The sequence below is a fragment of the Furipterus horrens genome, unplaced genomic scaffold, assembly GCF_987537825.1.
Source record: "Furipterus horrens unplaced genomic scaffold, mFurHor1.1.pri manual_scaffold_7, whole genome shotgun sequence".
NCBI lineage: Eukaryota > Metazoa > Chordata > Mammalia > Chiroptera > Furipteridae > Furipterus > Furipterus horrens.
The window spans coordinates 66225162-66240730 of record NW_028327177.1 but is presented as its reverse complement, the minus strand read 5'-3'; the positions used below and the strand labels follow the sequence as shown (position 1 = coordinate 66240730).

General features: G+C 38.8%; 1 pseudogene; it reads right to left on the bottom strand.

Moving 5' to 3' along the window:
- Positions 1–6697: 6697 nt before the first annotated feature.
- Positions 6698–15569, bottom strand: part of LOC150004579 (large ribosomal subunit protein uL15 pseudogene) — an 83133-nt pseudogene continuing 74261 nt past the window's right edge.

Genomic DNA, 15569 nt, shown 5'->3' with positions numbered 1-15569 from the left:
CTTTGTCAAGGGTTGATGTTTCAGGGCTCTGTTTGGGATTTCTCATTTTACACACCCTTCATGTGACATCTCTTCTAATTATGACTTCACGAGCACTCCATGATGCTGGCCCCAAATCTGCGTGTCCAGCCTGGATTCTTCTCCTGAGGTCACAGCCACCATCAGCTTGCTTTCTATGCTCTACCTCCAGTACCTGATCATCTTAGCCTGAACATCAGGAGCACTCAGTCCCAGCAATCACACAACCCAAGTATTATCTTTCCATAAAGACACATGTTCTTCCTCCTGTGTTCTTTCTTGGCTCACCAGTAACAAACTGAAAATCCAGGAGTCATTCTTATCTTTCCCTTTTCCTCACTGTTCACATCCTATCAGTGACTGACTGACGCCTGTCACTTTTACTTCTTGACCTCCTCCTGTGCATTCTCTCTGCTTTTTGTCTTCCTTCCCCTTACTCATGTTTTGCCTTTAACCTCACCTTATCTCTCTGTAACCTTCACCCTGCCATTAGAATGGTATTTCAAAAATATGAAGCTGGTCAATTGCTTGTAGAAAAAGTCCAGATTTCTTCCTATGATATGAAGAGTATCTATGAGCTGGCCTCAGGGGCCTCTCCCACCCTTGGACTCATCATTTCTTATCCCTACTCACCCTGTACTCTGACCATTCCAATTTCTAAATTAACTAACATTTCCACAGAGTACATATGTAGTCTAAGAATTTTACCAATAGTAAATCATTTAATTCTCATAAACCCAATTTGTATGTATTATCCTCACTTGATGCATAAGAAAATTGAGGTCTAGAGAGAGTAAATGATTCAACCAATGTCACACAGCTGGTAAGCAGCAGAGTTAGGGTTCATATCTAGGCAGTGTGGCTCCAGAGTTACTGCTCTTGACCCCATACCACAGGAATATAGGTATGTTAATCTCATCTCTCTCTGCCTGGAACATCCTCACCTCACTTCCAGTGGGTCCTTCTCTATCAAATTTCTCCTTATCCTCACTATGTTGGTGGACTTGACCTCTTTCCCCTTTGAAACTCCTGTGGTGAAATTGTGTCTCCATTTAGTACAAACTCCTTGAAAGTCTGTCCTTTACTAGTTCCTATGGTTTTCTCTGCGTCTAAATGTTGACTGTTCCAAGATGAAAGCCTTTGAGCATTTTTCTCTCTAGCTACACCCGTTCTCCTGGTGATTTCGTTTCTGTCAGCTGCAAACACCCTCATTTTTATCTCCTGCTTAGAGTTCTGTCCTGAACACCAGACTCATGTATCAAACAGCCTCCTGATGACTTCATCTGCTTGTCTGATGGGCATCTCAGTTAACAAGTACAAACAGAATTTGTGACATCTGCTCTGTCCCACAAACCCTCCCCCATCTCTGTCCTTTCCATCTCAGCTGGTGATTACACCAGGCCTCCAATTGCTCAGAACAAACAGTTCAGATCATCTTTTATTCTCCTTTTCTCTCATACCCCACAATCAATCAATCCACAAGCCCTGTTGGCTTTACTTTCAAAATAGATCCAGAATGCAGCCTCTGCTCTCCACATCTACTTCAATAGACCTGGCCCCCACTACTGTCATTGCTGGCCTGAATTAGCCTTCTGAGTGCTTCTCTTCTTGCCTCTGTTACTTATCTTCTCCAGTGGAAGCTGGAGTGATACTATTGCAATATGTCAGGTCATGTCACTTTCCCACAAAAATCCCTCCTAAAGGTTCTGCTCTCACTCTCGCTGAAAGTCAAAGCCATGTCAGCAGCCCACATGTTCTGCGTGAGCTGGTCCCTGTGGCCTCCCCAACCTCTCTCCTTCCACTCTCCCTCACTTATCTGCTAAAAGCACTGGCCTTCTTGCCATTCCTCCAGGGCTCTGGGCATGCCCAGGCCTTTGCACTCAGTGTTCCTGCCACCACTTGCTGCTCTGCCACTTATCATCCCTCAGTCCCCAGTTATTTTTGTATCTCCTAGCTTCTGTACTGCTATATCCAAATAATTATCAAACCCTGAGAGTGTACCCATGTGATGTTTCTCTGGTTTGTCTTTTTCTATTATTCTCACTGATAATGCCCTTATCAGACCTGGCTCTCTCTTTATTCTGTCAATCCAATCAGTCATTCAGTTCTCCATTCATCTCTTCATATATCAATGAACCTTTATTGAGTCTTGATGGCACTATGTACTTGGCCCATATTGTACAGCATCTGCCATAAAAATTGTTTCCTTAATCAGGAAAAATGTCACTTGTAGGACACACTGATACAGCCTCTTTTGTTTCAATGCTTTAGTATATAACTAACATGAGTTTACATGACTAGATAAGCAAAGCCAAGTCCTGAATCCAGGCCACTCAAAACCCATTTATATCTTCCTGGGTTGAAGGCAAGGTTCTAGTATAGTCCACTTGCTATCTGTGTGATGGTCCTTCAGCCTGAGAATATGTTCCATTGTGTTTTGTAAACATGCCTCTTCTGCTGACAAACTGGACAATTATGATTAACAGTGTATACTTCCTTTTGTGCTATAACAAGTGACATCATTCAGCTCAGTGACACATGGCTCAGTCCTCCTGTGACCACCTATGCCATGTACCCAAAAGGTCAATTCTAGGAAATACACCAAAGTATCTGTCAGTCTCAGTTCCTCTCGATCTTGGTAATGGATTACATTTTGCATTACTAGATTTATTTACGCACATCTGTTAACACCTCTTCTCCCCAGAAGCTTATGTTTAATGAGAACAGGATCTGTGTTTTAGTCATCTCTGTGCCTTCAACAGTGTTTGAACATGTTAGGGAGTCTGTGAATGTTGAAAGTAATAGAATCAAATTGCTTACAGGTTATACTCATTTCAAACATATCATATAGCTGTTTTGGCATTAGAACTGTATATAACATGGGCAGTAGGTACTATACATGCAAATAATCACATCTTACTCAAGGATGAGTCAAGAGGCCATCCTTTCTTTGATTCAGCCAAAGATGAAAAATTCCCTTGAAATTCAAGAATAGGGATTATAACACCAGCTCCCCCTGTTGATCACTTTAGAAATGGCATGACACTTGAAGTTACAGTCAATGTCTCTGATGTAGAACAATTTGGTTTTCTACTGAGCTGTTCATGGAAAAAATGTCTTAGTTGTCAAATAAAACTTTAGTTCTTGACTCAATAACCCTTTTGTGCTAATATCCATATGATCAGTCATGTATATGATTCAGTTTTTGAACAAATTGATTCTTAAACAGCCTTCCAAAATGTGTTAAGTTCGAGAACTGATGTTCCACTGTATTTGGAGCAGCCACACAAATAGAAGAACCCCTTCAAAGTAAAATATTGATTTTAAACTATAATAAACCAATAAAGACACATTTGAAATTTTATCTATCCAAGTTGCCATTCTGAAATAGAAGGAAGAAATAAATCATATGGTATTGAGTGGCAATTTCATAGAGTGTCTCCTTCCCTGTTGACTATGATCAAGAAACATATCCTATGTTTAGGTGAATCAATACTAATGTGTTAACATAAACATATGATTTCAGGTTCTTTGAAGATAATGCTTATCAAGTTTCAGTCTGCATAAAGATAATCTGGGAAAGTGGTTCTCCAGCTTTGACATGTACCAGAAATGACCCGAACGATTCAATAAAAATGGATTGCTGGCTCCAACCTGCAGCATTTTTGATCCAGTAGGTCTGTGTTGGAGCCAATAACTTGCATTTATCGTATTCTGAGAACCACCACTCTGACCCATGCTACTATGTGTGATCTACCAGACAACAGCATGAGCTTCACCTGGGAGATTGGAGAGACCAAAATCCCATGTTTATCACACTTACTTAATCAAAATCTTCTTTCTAAAATAATTTCTGAGTAATTTGTATGCACATTCAACAATGAGAGTCATCTAGCCCTTCAACATTTTTAGTAAAGAACTAGAGAGTAAACATTTGATCCTTATGGATTCTACAGTCTCTGCCACAACTGCTCAACTCTGTATCTTAGCACAAAAGCAGCCACAGACTAAGTGTGGCTTTGAGCCAATAAAACTTTATTTATTAAAACAAGCAGTGGGTCATATTTGGTCCACTGGTCACAGTTCATTAACTTTTGGCTTAGAATGTGTTTTGTTTTGGTTTGGTTTTTTGTATATTTTATTGATTATGTTGTTACAATAGTTCTAAGTTCTACCCCTTTGCTCCCCTCCGCCCATTACCCCTCTTCCCCCAGCAATCCCACCCCCCTTAGTTCATGTCCATTGGTCAGGCATACAAGTTCTTTGGCTTCACCCTTTCCTATATTCTTCTTTTTTTATTATTAATTAATTAATTTTTATAACAATTCCCCCGTCTCAGACTTAAGACCCTTTATAATCTTATAAAGGACAATGGTCGATGGTCTCGTGCTCCTCTAGCTGCTTCAAGCTGGACATGGTCATCATCCTACCTACCCTTTAGTCCAGAAATCCCTAATGAGAGTGGGGGTGTGGAGGGGAGGGTGGCCTTCCCACATGGGGAAGGATCTTGCAGACTCCAGGTCAGTTGGCTGTCCCTGGACCACAGCATGCTTAGTTTAACAGGCTGGCATCCTTGTTGTATTTCAGCCACTTAGTTCAGCCAAACCGTCGAGTCTCAGGAAGCAGCAATGCAGACAGGATTAAGTGAGGCCTGTACCTATAGACAGTCACTTAGGCAATGAGATCATAGGCTTATGCCCTCTGGTTCAATTCTGCTCGTTTGTTTGTGTTGTTCATTAGTCTCCTATAATAGGGAATAGCACAAGGTATTTTTCTTTCGTTTCCTGGCTTATTTCGCCAAGCAAAATTCTCTCTAGTTCCATCCATATTGTTGCAAATGATAGAAGCTCCCTCTTTCTTTCTGCTACATAGTACTCCATTGTGTAAATGTACCACAGTTTTTTGATCCACTCATCTACAGATGGGCACTTAGGTTGTTTACAGCACTTGGCTATTGTAAATAGTGCTGCTGTGAAAATAGGGGTGCATAGGTTCTTTTGAATTGGTGTTTCAGGATTCTTCAGATATAATCCTAGCAATGAAATTGTTGGTTTAAAAGGCAGTTCCATTCTTAGCCTTTTGAGGAAATTCCATACTGTTTTCCATAGTGGCTGCACCAGTCTGCATTCCCACCAGCAGTGCACCAGGGTTCCCTTTTCTCTGCATCCTCGCCAGCACATGTTGTTTGTAGATTTGTTGATGATGGCCATTCTGACTGTTGTGAGGTGGTATCTCATTGTGGTTTTTATTTGCATCTCTCTGATGGTTAGTGATGTTGAGCATTCTTTCATATGTCTATGGACCCTTTGTATGTCCTCTTTGGAGAAGTGTTTGTTCAGGTCCTTTGCACATTTTTTAATTGGGCTGTCCCTCTTCTTGGTGTTGAGGTGTTTTGTTTTTTTTTTTAATGTAGTTTTGCCTCTCCTGGTTTCTGTTTTAGTAATCCCAGGATTGGACCTACTAATATTTTCAACCAGCACCAGAGGAAATTTTGATTCAGATGGTCAGCAAACCAGACTTTAAGAAACACTTTCAGCCAACATTTTCCTCTTGCAGTCTTTAGTTATTTTATTAGGTATTTGTAGTTTTCTTTTACATCACTCATAGAAAAATTAAATTCTCTGATCTAGTCTTCTTTTCAACAACATCTATGTTCTTCCCAAATGTTTCTCACATGAGGATCGAGCTGGTACGAATTGTATGTATTTTTCGCCAACAGAGCAAATTAAGCACTATAAGGAAGCTTGGCTTCTGAAAGCTTGTTGCTGCTTGTATGTCCCATAAGGAAAGAGGACAAGCTGCAGGCACATTTAAGCAGGAAACTCATTACAGAAAAATATTAGAAGCACTGAGAAGAGGAGATTCTTCTCCTTTATTGCTTCTCTATTTTTTTTTCAAATCCAAACTCAACTGCTCTAGCTAAACTCTACAGAGAACAGTTTTGTGATTAAAGAAAAAAAAAAAGCATCAGGCAGTTACATTCTCTAAACTCTATATCAAGCAGGGGAAAGGAGGGAATATAGAGACAGCTGTGCTATGGACTTGATTCTCTTTCTCTAAATGACTAGCTATATCTTTTATACAAGTAAGATTTGAATATACCTTCTCATCCCAACAATATTTCCTTTCCCAGTACTGGAAACTATTGACTACTTCAAATTTTGCAAATGTTTTGGGTTTTTGTTCATACTCTTTGTAGATCGAGCATTTTAAAGACACGTGTGACCTGGATTTCTTTATAACAATATGTGTGTTTCTTTAACAACTCTGGATGGGGGATAATATGCTCACTGTAAAGTTATTTAAGACTTAGAGCATGGAAACAATAATACTTATACTTTTAGAATCCAAAGTACAACTTTTGAAGACTCAGAAAAAAACTTCAACACACTAAATTTACTCAAAAAGTCAATAAAGGTTACATATGCTATTTTAACTGTAATTTGAAAAATGTTTCAATAGAACAGTAAAAAATTACAGACTCCTGAATTAGGTGAATATGATAAATACTTTATTATCCTAACATTTATTTATGAACAAATACAGATAAAATTCAAATAAAAATTAATGAAGTATGCACCAAATGCAATAAATATGAGAAATATCCTTAGAAGCTTATTATAATTTTTTTTTGACAAAAGCACTTGTGAGAATTTAATGAACTCCCATCCATGTGGCTTCAAGCTACCAGCACACAGGCCTCACCAACACTTTAAATCTTCTCCTCAGCTCTTCTGCTGAAGAATTTAGGCTTCACAACAACAGGCTGCTTTGGGAGCTTTCCCTTCCCCAGAACTTTGTAGTAGCCCGATCGCACCACATCAATGATGGGAGCGACTCCGGTCTTGCTTTTCGCAGCATTTACCTGTGTCTGTTCACTGACCAAGGTCCACAGTTTGTCAAGGTTGACAGTGGGGCAGAAGCTCTGGTTCCTCTTTAAGTGGAAATGCCTCATACCAACTTTCCCAAAGTAGCCTGGGTGATATTTGTCGAAGTTGATCCTGTAATGATGCAAGCCACCAGCATTACCTTGGCCTCCTGGGTGCTTCCTGTGCTTGCTGATACAGCCATGGCCGTGGCTCACGTGGCCCCTAAGTTTCCGGGTCTTCCTCAGTCTGGATGGCAAGTTGACGGCCAAAATGCAAGAGAGCTATAATTTTTAAAAATTTCCAGATGATACCAAGAGCCGAAATTAATTAAAATGAAGAGGTAAATTTTGAAAAGAAGTAATAAATAAGCTTTTGGATTATTTGATAATCAAATTAGTGCAGAGAAGTAAATTATATCAAAACAATGAAAGGAGATATGAATTTCTTGCTAATTTTACAGGAAATACCAACATTGAGTAGGATAACATAAGATTCATAATATGCTACCACAAAGAAGTCATGAGAGAAAACTAGGTAATGAATGTTATCAATGCAAGAGTATTTGAAGTTGGTCACTATTTGAGTAAAATGAAAATTCCCAGAAATCTTACCATTTGTCATGTAAGGAAGTTACTGAAGAAGCCATGACTATATATAATGGTGAAAGAACAGTCTCTTCAATAAATGATGTTGGGGAAAATGGACAGCCAGATGCAAAACAATAAAACTAAAGTACTCTCTTACATCATACACAAAAATTAACCCAAAATAAAGACTTAAATGTAAGATCTGAAACCATAAAACTAGTAGAAGAAAACACAGGCAGTTAGCTCCTGTTGGCATCAGTCTTAGTGATGATTTTTTTTTTTTTTTTTTAAGATCTGACTCCAAAAGCAAAGGTAACAAAAGTGAAAATAAGAAAGTGGGACTACATCAAACTAAAAATCTTCTGAACTGGAAAGCAAATCATCAACAAAATTAAAAAGGCAACTTACCTAATGGGAGAAAATACTTGTAAGTCATATATCTGATAGGGGGTTAATACCCAAAATATATGAAGAATGCTTACAACTCAACAGCAAAGAATAAACAAACAATCAAATTTAAAAATAGACATAGAATCTGAGTAGATTGTTTTCCAAAGACTTACAGATGGTCAACAAGTACACAAAAAGATGCTCAACATCACTTATTGTCAAGGAAATGCGAATCAAAACCATAATGAAATATCCTCTCACACTGGTTAGAATGGCTGTTATCAAAAAAAAGAAAAAAAGAAGAAGAAATAAAAAGTTTTGGTGAGGGTGTGGGGAAAAGGGAACCCCTGTACACTGTTGGTGGGTATGTAAATTGGTACAGCCACTATGGAAAATAGTATAGAGTTATCTCAAAAAATTAAAAATAGAAATATCATATAATCCAGGAATTCCAACTTCTGGATAATGATCCAAAGAAAACAAAAGCATTAACTGGAAAAGATTTATGCAGCATTCCTACAATATTCAAGATAGGGAAATAACTAAATGTCCATTGATAAGTGAACAGATAAAGAAGATATGATAGATATACATAAAAGAATATTATTCAGTCATTAAAAGTAATGGAATCTTGCAATTTGTAACAATGTAGATAAGCTCTGAGGGCATTATGTTAAGTGAAATAAGTCAGACAGAGAAGGACAAATATTATTTGATCTTACTTGAATGTGGAATTTTTAAAAAATGAAGTTCATAGAATAGATTGGTGGTTACCAGAGGCAGGGATGGGGTGGCAAAATGGGTAAGGAAAGTCAAAAGGTACAAACTTCCAGTTATAAAGTAAATAAGTCCTGGGGGTGTGATGTACAGGCAGCATATTGACTATAGTTAACAATAATGTGTTGCATATTTGAAAGTTGCTAAGAGAGTAACTCTTAAAAGTTATCATCATAAGGAAAAAATGTAACTATGTATGGTGACAGATGTTAATGAGAGTTATTATGATGATCATTTTATAATATGTACAAATATCAAATCAGTATGTTATACACCTGAAGTTACTATAATGCTATATGTCAATTTTACCTCAATTAAAAATAACCAAAAAGGACTTTCGGCCAAGATGGAGGTGTAGAAAGACAGGCTGCATCTCCCTCCACAACTAAGAAGAAATACAACTACCTCAAAACTAGAAACAACCAGAGATTTCAGAAAATCAAACTGCATGAAAGTCTAGCAAACAAAGATATAAAAAAGAAATACTCACCCAGACAGGGTCACAAAGTGGTGAAACAGGTCGCCCTGTACTGACGAATCCCTAAGGCTCCGCCCCTTACAACATAACAGGAGCAACAACTCTACCTGGGACATGGAGGCAAACAAACACAGGAACATGTCAGAATGAGGAGACAGAGAAATATGGCCCAAAAGGGGAAATGGATCAAGGTTCCAGTGGGAAAACTAGGCGACGAGGAGATAGTCAACCTAACAGATGAAGAGATAGACAACGTAACAAATGAAGAATTCAAAACACTGGTAATAAAGATGCCCGCAGGCTTGATAGATGTGCTTGAGTACAGCAAACGCATAGGAGAAGAAGTGAAGGCTATGCTAAGTGAAACGAAGGAAAATCCACACAAAACCAATGGTGAAAGGAAGGAAACCAGAGTTCAAATCAATGATTTAGAACATAAGGAAGAAAAAAGCAGTCAATCAGTGCAGAATGAGGAAGCAAGAATTGAAAAAAATGAGGAAAACTTCCCAAATTTTGTGAAGAAGATGGACATACAGGTCTGGGAAGCACAGACGGTCCCAGGTGAGCTGGATCCAGAGGGGACCACACCAGGATGCATCATGACTGAGATGCCAAAGGTGAAAGATAAAAAGAAAGTACTGGGGGCAGCAAGAGAGAGGTGGAGAGTTGCCTACAAGGGGGTGCTTATAAGACTATCAGCTGAGTTCTCAGAGGACACTTTGCAGGCAGGAAGGGACTGGCAAGCAATATTCAATGTGATGAAAAGCAACCCACAACCAAGAACACTCTATCCAGCAAAGCTATCATTTGGTATGGAAGGGCAGATGAAGTGCTTCCCAGACAATGTGAAGCTAAAGGAGCTCATCATTACTAAGCCATTATTGTATGAAATGTCAAAGGGACTTACTTAAGAAAAAGAAGATCAAAACTATGAACGCTAAAATGACAACAAACTCACAACTATCAGCAACTGAATCTAAAAAGTAAAAACAAAATCCAACTAAGCAAACCAGAATAGGAAGAGAATCACAGGTTTGGGTATCATTTGGAGGGTTATCAGCTGGGAGGGGGCAGGAGGAGAAATGAGGAAATGGTGCAGGGACTAAGAAACATAATCAGTTGGTCCAAAATAGACAGGGGGATGTTAAGAATAATATAGGAAAGGGTGAAGCCAAAGAACTTATGTGCATGACCAATGGACATGAACTAAGTCGGCTGGGATTGCTAGAGGGAAGGGGGTATTGGGCATAGGGGAGCAAAGGGGAAAAAAATTGGAACTACTGTAACAACATAATCAATAAAATATACTTAAAATAAAAAAATAAAGAAATAACCAAAGAGTATCCAGCCAAAAATAGTAGAGAAGTGTTATTATAGAGTTGCATCATAGTTAATTAACTTAAAAATTATATTATCTTGTGAATTTTGTGATGCTTGGGGTATATGTCAGCTTTTTAAAATGTGTCATTTGCTGTGACTTTTGCTAAATTCAAATTCATTTTTGCAGCTAATTCTGTACTTGTAATTTTATTTTTATCACCCAATTGAATAAGTTTTAAGCTCCAGAGAAGCTGGATCTGCCCTTAGGTCTGAAAAATCAAGATCTAAAGGAACAAGAGAAGGAAGTTGAGGGGCCTCACTTCTAGAGAATGTCAGCTGCTAGCCGGCTCCTCCTCATAGCTTCTGACCCAGCTTCTGTGACCTTGCAGGTCAGGTGGGCCTTTCTCAGGCTCCCCACCTTTCCTTCCACATTTACTATAACTGAATGTGGTTACAGCAATGGCTGTGTCCAAATGTTGAACTGAGCATGTGGTGTGGTACAGGACAACATTGCAGTTGGGTGCAGGTAAGAGGTAGTAAGCACAATGGTCCATGCCAAAGAACAAGTGTTTAGTAGAATGTGAGAGGATAGTGCCTCCTGAGCATATAAAAGAGCTTAGGTGAGGTGTTAGTAGATCCCCAGTGGACCCATGGTGACCACTGAATATCTATGTAGCTTGGTTCTCTGCTTGAAAGGTGAAGATAGGAGACATGTAAACAGTTAGCATAGCTAGATGCAGCTTTTATTTAAACTGGGTGTTCTTAGGGGTGGCTTGCAGCAAGGAGGATGCTGATGAAGACTGTGTGAAGTGAATGGTGGGATCAAGCACCTCCTTGCCAGTGCCATCCCAGGGAGCCTGCCCTGAACTCTTGATGCCTTGCTGCAAAATATTAGCTATAGGATGCATATGTTGCTAAATTACTTAGCTTGTTTTGTTTTGTTAATCCCTTAAAATGGGCCACCAAAAATTTAGAAAGTCTAAAGTGTGTATAAACATTAAAGGTTGAGAACCACAAAGCTATAAGGAAACTTTTTTGAGTTCAAATGTAAGATCTAACCTGTTTGAAGCAATTAGCTCCAGAGATATCTTTGGTCCATGCAACATTCTCTGTTCTACAGTAAATATTAATTTTACAACATCATCCCACACAACTTCATTTATCACACACTGTTCTGTAAACCTGATGTTTGTTTTCTTATCTTTTTGTAATGCAAAGTGCCTGACTTAAGCTTGGATTTCTGAGGCATCTACTTCAAAGAAGCACCACTTCAAAGCCAGCTATCTCAAGTAAACATGTGGCCAGCCACATCACTAGGTACCAACTCATGCTGTTTCCCTCTACTGAGGCACTTTATTTTTAGAGATCATGGTTGATCTAAATAACTGACCATGTGGGCTACTTGGTTTTCTTCTCTTTCTGTGCTTTAAATTCCTGCTCTTATGTCTTAAGTTTACCATTAAAGAATGAACCCACAGAAACCCTAGGCCCCCACCTTCCACTCCAGTGAGAGCAGAACCGCAGGCCCATGCTGTCTGTCTGTCTCTCTTTCTTGCCTCTCCTCCTCTTCCTCCTCCTTCTCCCCCTCCTTCTTCTCCTCCTCCTCCCCCTCCCACTCCCCCTCCTTCTTCTCCTTCTCCTCCTTCTCCTTCTCCTTCTCCTTCTCCTTCTCCTTCTCCTTCTCCTTCTCCTTCTCCTTCTCTTCTCTTCTCCTTCTCCTTCTCCTTCTCCTTCTCCTCCTTCTCCTTCTCCTTCTCCTTCTCCTCCTCCTCCTCCTCCTCCTCCTCCTCCTCCTTCTCCTCCTTCTCCTTCTCCTTCTCCTTCTCCTTCTTCTTCTTCTTCTTCTACTCTCTCTCTTCCCAACCCCTGCACAACCTCACTGTATGGCCTCAGGTGTGCTGTGTAATTTCCAAGTCTTCTGTGTAATGAACTTGCTTCTTTTCAGTTTCCTGATGGTTATTGCTAAAGGACGTCTTGCAATCATAATAAGAACTACAAAGGCTGGTCCAGCCACTACATTGTTTATGAATAGGCTAAGGCCAGTGCCAAACACACACCTAGTAGATCTAGACATTGTGCCTGGCACCGGACATCCAAAGAACAAGACACAGTCGAGCTTATCTGAGCTCATTAAGCAGGACCAAAAGAAGTATATTATATCACGATATATGGCCTGTGTTTTGGAACAGACAAGGCTAAAAGAATGTAAATATGTTGATTCTCTGGCAAGGACTTGTTTTTTTACTGAAGCAATCCTGTTCCTAAGAAAAGGAATGGAAGAGAGAAATTACCCCAAGGTGAGAATAAAGATTAATTGTTTCTTTCTTCCTCTGGGGTGCTCTTTATCTTCAGGGACCTGAAATTTTTAATTAATTTATACACACATCCTAGTGTTTTAATATATTTTTTCTTCTGATAGAAAAGAAAAAATTATTTTAAGTGTCTTGGGCCATTCTGGGAACAACAATAACAATAAATGAAAAAAAACAGACAAGTGGATAAGATACCACAGCAGCTGGAAATTCACTTATCTCACTTTATGATTTTGCTGAAAATCAATTAAGATTGCATCTTCTCTCTATTCCATTAAAATTTATTTCTATTCAATTTAAAAAATTATTAAATAACTAACCCCACACTTTCACTTACTTGAATGCAATCCTCTAAAGTTATTTTTGAAAACTGATGAAGGTTTAATTTAAGCTCCTACTTTTAAGAGATAAGCATTGCTATTTGTAAATCTCATCAAGATAATCACAGTAGGAGCCAAGCCCTATTTGGGTTTGTATATCATTTTCTATGCAGCTAATAACCTGCAACAGTTAAGAACTCATAATCTCAGCATGGCTGGCCCTGATGCTCTAAGCTGGGTAGAAGATAATTGCATCTTAAAATATCTGGAAAGAGGAAGAGAAAAATGTAATAGTATTCCCTTTGTAGAGAACAGGGACAGAAGTAGGAAAGAATTATAAAACTGTGACTTCTGCATTATTTATCATGTGTCACAGTGTCACAAGGCTTGAAGTGAAGGTTTAGTCATTACATAACCTGAGTGTTAAGATGTACTATCTAAAGGCTCTTCTAATAAAATTTAAGTCACTGACTTTACTTTCAGGGATGGAAGAGAAGGAAACTGTTTATTGCACCATTGCATTCCACAGACCTGAGAAGTGCAGCCAAGCAGAGAACCTACAGAAGAGAAAAGTGAGGCGTGTCCCAGGAAGTGGGGGCTTAGTTCCAGATGGCTGGTTGTGATGAGGACCAGATGGCCTGGGCAGCACGCTGACGCTGATGGGCCAGCAGGCAGCTAATGAGTGCGTCTGCCCAAGCCTGCCATGGGAAAGAGGTTCCACTCAGTGAGGCAAGGGAAAGTGATGATTTTTTATGTTGTGATTCTTTGCTTTTTGCGTTTCTGGAGAGGAATAATGTGGAATAAATGCTTGATAGGTTTGCTGGTGACAAAAACTTAGGAAAGTAGCTCTGGTCACTAAACTATCAAGACTGTGGATATTTGATTTGTAAGGACGCCAAATGTCTAAGTAGACATTTTTCCAAAGAGAACTTACAGATGGCTGATAGACATATGAAAAAGTGCTCAACATCACTAATCATCAGAGAAATGCATATTAAAACCACAATGAGCTATCACCTCACACCTGCCAGAATGGTTAACATTGATAAATCAACAAATAACAAGTGCTGTTGAGGATGTGGAGAAAGGGGAACCGTTCCTAGGGCACTGTTAGTGGGAATGCAGATCAATGCAGCCATTGTGGGAAACAATATGAAGTTTCCTCAAAATATTAAAAATGAAACTGCCTTATGACCCAGCAATTTCATTACTGGGTATTTATCCAAAGAAAACAAAAACACTAATTTAGAAAGACATATGTATCCCAGTGTTCACTGAGGCATTATTTACAATTGCCAAGATATGGAAGCAACTGAAGTGACCATCAATAAGTGACTGGGTAAAGAAGTGGTGGTACATGTATATAATGGAATTATTATTCAGCCATGAAAAATAAAAATCTTGTCATTTGCATTACATGGATAGACCTACAGAGTATTATGCTAGGTGAAATAAGACAGAGAAAGACAAATACTGTATGATTTCACTTATATGCAGAATCTAAAAACAACAATTAAAAACAAGGTAAATGCCTAAATTATAACGATGCTAATTATGCCATAGCACGTTTATTCAGTGAAATTTTGTTTTTTAGAATTATGTTCTTAGCGTGCATACAGCATAATGGGAAAATATTTACAATATATTAAATTTAAAAATCAGGGCATATAACTACAAATATACAGAATCACAATCACATAATAAAAACAATGTGTAGACAAAATACAGAAAAATTTTATCAAATATTAAGAATATTTGGGTAGTGGAGCCATGATTTATTTCTTTACTTTTTAGTCATTTTCAAATGTTCTTCAATGAAATCTATTATTATTATAAAACTATTACTTTATTTTTTTAATCCAAAAGTGTATATTAATAGACTAACTCTGCCAACTGAAACCATTATGCCAGTTGAGTGCAATATACATGAGAAGCCTTCTTTAAAAGTTGCTCTAAGCCCTGGCTGGTGTGGCTCACTGGACTGAGCAGTGGCTTTCGAACCAAACTGTTCAATTCCCAGTGAGGGCGCATGCCTGGGCTGCGGGCCAGGTGCCCAGTTGCAGGCACATGAGAGGCAACAACATATTGATGTTTCTCTCCCTTTCTATCTCCTTCCCTTCCCCTCTCTCTAAAAATAAATAAATACAATCTTTAAAAAATAATAAAAGTTGCTCTAAGATATTTGCTAAGTTTCTATTTCAATTCATGTGGAGCACCTATAAAATGCATCCCACAGCCAATCCAGTCACGTGACTGCATACCCCAATTCCTGACGATGTCCAATGCTCTGACCAACACTGGAGCCGAGGGCTACATGAAATTGAACTCTGCTTCAGAGCACTGGAGGGGCGTGTGCAGAAACTAACATATGAATTGGGAGTTAAGAACTATGATGTGTACAAGTGTAAGGGACAATATTTCAGGAAGAGGAAGAAAGGTATTTAAATGTATGTGGAGCTGTTTTGGGAACAGTCAACGTGAGGTGAGAATGAGTGTGA